This window comes from Leopardus geoffroyi, chromosome B3 (assembly GCF_018350155.1).
Source record: "Leopardus geoffroyi isolate Oge1 chromosome B3, O.geoffroyi_Oge1_pat1.0, whole genome shotgun sequence".
Classification (NCBI taxonomy): domain Eukaryota; kingdom Metazoa; phylum Chordata; class Mammalia; order Carnivora; family Felidae; genus Leopardus; species Leopardus geoffroyi.
Genome location: NC_059337.1, coordinates 120,462,482 through 120,467,281, shown reverse-complemented (window position 1 = coordinate 120,467,281; position 4,800 = coordinate 120,462,482). Strand labels below are relative to the sequence as shown.

At 51.6% G+C, this 4,800-nt stretch overlaps 1 long non-coding RNA gene across 2 annotated transcripts; it reads right to left on the bottom strand.

Annotated features, from left to right (window-relative positions):
* Positions 1 to 281: 281 nt before the first annotated feature.
* On the bottom strand, positions 282 to 2,068 carry LOC123584096. Of its 2 annotated transcripts, none has more exons than XR_006705158.1 (3): positions 1,145 to 2,068; positions 528 to 736; positions 282 to 419 (listed from the first exon to the last, which is right to left on the bottom strand). It is a non-coding gene; the product is annotated as an uncharacterized LOC123584096 (long non-coding RNA). The 2 variants fall into 2 exon arrangements; XR_006705157.1 differs by having other exon boundaries at positions 655 to 736; positions 1,145 to 2,064.
* Positions 2,069 to 4,800: the final 2,732 nt, after the last annotated feature.

Sequence of the window (4,800 nt, the reverse complement as noted above, 5' to 3'; positions counted from 1 at the left end):
AATAAAGGAATCAGGGCTCCCCGGAGAGAAAGAACTGATTTTAACGAAAAGAGCCTGAAGCGTTGCATAGTGTCAGAAGGCAAGGTAACGGGAAACCAAATGGAAGCATGTCAAAAAGACACAGGAACCAACCCGAAAGAGATCCTAATGACCAGAGCTAGAACGATTTGAGCAACAATTTGAAAAAGTACTGGATTATAACTCAAATGATAAAATCGATGTCCCTGAATCCATCCTGATATAAACAAATAATTTAATAAATAAATAAATAAATACATAAATTACCGGGAAGAGACAAATCTTTATAGAGGAATTCCAAATTATAGATGTAGATTCTCCCCCCCTCCAGGGAGTGGGGTTTCAGTTCCCCCCCTCTGAGTATAAGCTGGACTTAGTGATTCACTTCCAATCCGTAGCATCTAGAAAGGGGAAAACAGTAACTTTACAGTGGAGAAAACTGGCAGAGCCATCTACCCATGTGATCAAGGTTAACCTCACCATTGATTAGTCATGTTGATATCACATACTTCCTGATATAGGGTGGAAAGCAAGGGCACTTTGCCTCTGTGGTATACCTCCAGAAAATCCATAACTCGGGTCTAATCATGAGAAAACTTCAGAGAAGCCTAAATCGGGGGACATTCAATAAAATACCTAAAAACGTCAAGGTCGTGGAAAATAAGGAACAACAGAGAAAGCTTCACCGATCACAGGAGACATGGTGCGGTATGGTATCCTGAAACAGAAAAGGGACATTAGTGGAAAAACAGGGGGGAATCCAAATAAAGTCTGTAGTTTAGTTCACGGTGTTACACCCTCGTTAATTTCTTAGTTAAGTAACCCAGGGAAATGTTATCTGTAAGAAAGGGTCATTACACCTGCATTTAGAGGTAAGGCTGGAATTCTAGACCACTAACTGCAGGGTGCCACAGATGTGACAGTGGCCAGGGACCAGATACACCACCGTTTGGAACTAATTCAGGGAGAGGACCCAGGTAAAGGGAGAGAGGCCTGGCTGCAAGCTACTGCCAACGAGGGTGGGCTCTGGAAAGCTGTCTGAGGCCTTCCTAGACCGAGTGATTTCTCAGTGACATTAACAAGCTTCCTGCAAGAAACCACTTGTGTTCCCTCCCTCCGTTCTTACCTCTAGGCAGTCATTCTATGGGAAGCTGTTTCTCTGAAAGGGGCCCGGGTTGTGATCAGAATCTATTGTCAGAGAGACAGACATTTCCTTCTCCCACGCGAATGCCAGGCGGGGGTTGGTGCCAAACGGTCACAGGACCCTCATTTTCTGCAACAGTGATTGCTTTGTGCGAAGGGGGCAAGATGCCAGGGCAACTGCTGGGGAAACTGCCTGCTGCCCAGCATTGCAGGGCCCCAAACGTTTGGGGAATTTCAGACCGAGGCCCGGGGAAGAAAGAGAACTTGACCGCGTGATCCCCGCCATCTCCTGGGAGTACTTGCCAGGGAGAGAATGGTGAGACACTGCTCATTCCTGACGTGCAGATGAAGGAGAAACACCGGTGGCCTGTGAGCACAGTCCGTCCAGAAGGGACAACGTCTGAAGCTGAGGGTCCTCCAGAAAGCGTCACCGGGTTAGCCGAGCTTTTCGGGTGGAGGGGTTAATTCATTTAACTGCTTAACTTCCGTAATTTGGTTCTGATAGAGATCTTTTTAAAGCTCGTTACTCACTCCCCCTACCTCATTAAGCAGAGCTTACAAAATATAAATTAACCTTTCCTGGGTAGTCGAAGGCGGTCGTGATGAACACCAGTTATGCCACGGGGCTGAGACACAGAAGTGCATTCAGCGTTTGGGACATTTGCTGAATGGGTGGTGATCTCAGCAATGGCCCTGAAAGTTGCTTTTCTAAAAGAATCCCTGACATCAGCTTGTTTTTCCTGCAGAAAAGTGCAATGCGTGTTCCCTCTGCTTCACAAAGGCAAAACAGAACATTGGCCCCAGAAGTTGTGTGACCTTGGCCAAGTGATGTCATCTCTTAGTGGCTCAGATTCTTCATCTATAAAATCAGGAATAATGTCATGAAATTAGATTATGCATGTTTAGAACACGCATGAGAAGCATTAGAACAATGCTAAGAACAGTGTCCACTCATCACGTGAGAAGAATTCAATGTGTTCATTATTCCTGTTCGCTGATGAAGACAAGTCCTCAGATCCGGTCTGTTCAGTCTATACATCCCTTTTGCTGTGTGCTCACCAACATCAGCTAGCTGATGGGACCCCACGGCCCTGGACCACCCCTGGCTTCATGTGGCCACCTGTCCTGCTGATTCTAACCAATGCGGCTCACCTCCAGCCCGTGCCTTGTCTAGTACGAAAGGGCAGAAAGAGATTTCCCCACATCAGGGTCCTCACTGGACCACAGGCCCTCTTGCAATCCATCCTGCGACGTCCCGGAAGGAAGCGCCCTGCAAATGTGCGCTCGGGACAGCGGCAACAGGCTGATTGGCCATTAAACAACTGTGATGTCTGGGAGAGGAACAGACTCGCAGGTCGGGGCTCTGGGCGCTTTCCCCCTGGATTGGAGGATGGGTGCAGATGGATCTAGAAAGCCCCCTCGGGAAGCAGGGGGAGGGCCCAGGACTTCATCAGGAATTGCGGGCGCTGGTTTTGGGTGGGGGCGCGGTGCTTGGAGCGGGTCAGAGCAGTCGGGGTACCGGCTGGCCAGCCCCGATCGCGATCACCCTTCCCGCCAAAGACCTCCAGCAACACATTCTCGGGCCTCGACGTTCGCCTTCCCACCGGGGATTTCACTCGCAGCGCTCCCAGCTGGGAGGAAGTCGGGCAGGACCGCACCCTCTGCAGCCTCGCCCTGCGCCCTGCGCCCCGGGCCGGACCCTGCCCCCGCCCCGGAGGCTCCGCCACTCTCCCCGCCATTCACCGATCTACCGAACCCCGGGGACCCGCTGCTTCCCCAGGTCATCCCCGCGCTGCCCCCGCCGCCCAGCAGGGGTGCGGGTAGGCAAAACCGGGGAGGCCGCTCTCCGCCCGCTACAGGGCGCAGGAGCGCGGTTCCCACCCGACCCTGGGCACAGGCCGGAGCCCCGCGCAGACCCAAGACTGGGGAGACTGGTGCCCCGCAGTACCCCTCCCACGCGAGGACCAACCCCTGCGTTTCTGCGGCCTTCCTTCTCCCCTGCTTTGGCGGATGCCATCCTTCAGGCGCACCGCCCCCCCCCCCCCCCCCCCCCCCAGCCCGCACCTGCCCGACTCTGCCAAGGTCGGGAAGGAGCTTGCCCTACCCTCACTGCCGGAGCCCTGCCCCTCTGTGTTTGGTACCGCCCTCTTTCCTTGTAAATACGGCCGAGCCTGCATACCTGCCACTACCCTCGCTCCACCAACAGTAACTCAATGAAGGGGTGAGCAGGGGGCCAGGCAGGTTTGGGGGCGCCCCTCTCCGGGAAACCTGCGATCATTTTTGCCCTCCCCTTCCTCTTTTTCTTTCTCAATATCAGTCCCTCTGCTCCCACCTCCTTCGGTCTCTGTTCCCTGCCCTATGCCTTCTTCTGGCTTGCTCTCCTTTGGCTGGCTGCCTGCTGCCTGCCAGAGACGCCCAGGAGAGCTGAGAGGGCTCCCTTGGTCTCCCCAGAGCTTCTCCCGGCCTTCACTCTAGCTCCTTCTCCACTTGGCTTGGCCCATGTGGTCTTTTTTTTTTTTTTTTTTTATGTTTTTATTTATTTTTGAGACAGAGAGAGACAGAGCATGAGCAGGGGAGGGGCAGAGAGAGAGGGAGACACAGAATCCGAAGCAGGCTCCAGGCTCTGAGCCGTCAGCACAGAGCCCGATGCAGGGCTCCAACCCATGAACCGTGAGATCATGACCTGAGCCGAAGTCCGACGCTTAACCAACTGAGCCACCCAGGCGCCCCAACCCATGTGGTCTTTTTTAAGGAATCTGGTCTAGGGGTGCCCGGATGGCTCGGTGGGTTAAGCATCAGACTTGATTTGAGCTCAGGTCATGATCTCACGGTTTGTGAGTCGGAGTCCAGGTTGCACAGCCTGCTTGGGATTTTCTCTCCCTCTTTCAGCCTCTCTCTCTCTCTCAAAATAAACAAATAAACTTTTAGAAAGTAAAGGAATCTGGCCTACCCCAACCTGAACATCCAGAACTGCTATCTGAAGTACACCTCTGAATGGTCATAGGATTTTCTGGCTTTATCAAACACCGCCCCCCCCCCCAATGTTTTCAAATGTCACCTGATGGGGCACCTGGGTGGCTCAGTTGATTAAGCATCTGACTTCGGCTTCAGGTCATGATCTCAGGTCATGATCTCACAGTTCGTGGACTTGAGCCCCTCATTGGGCTCTGTGCTGACAGCTCAGAGCCTGGAGCCTGGAGCCTGCTTCAGATTCTGTGCCCCCCTCTTTCTCTGCCCCTCCCCTACTCGCTCGCTCTCACTCTCTCTCTCAAAAATGAATAAAAACATTTAAAGAAATTTTTAAATGTCACTTTATGAATTAATGTTCATTTTGTTGGGTATGATAATGATAATGCAGTTCTATTTTTAAGTCACTATCTATTAGAGATATATTTGTTGAAGTATTTGCAGATGAAATGTTCGACGGGAGGGGAACAAGCTGGTGAGGGCACGGATAGGAGGGAATAACCTCCAGCTGAAGTTTCCTGAGATTCACTGATGGGTCCATGAGGGTTCGTAATACACCCCTTGTCTATTTTCTCCTTCATAGAAAGTTAAAAAAAAAAAAAAATAGTGCTCTGGCAATCAAAAGAGAGAGAAATGAGTAAATAAAGAAAGGCAGAATGCTAATAATTCTTG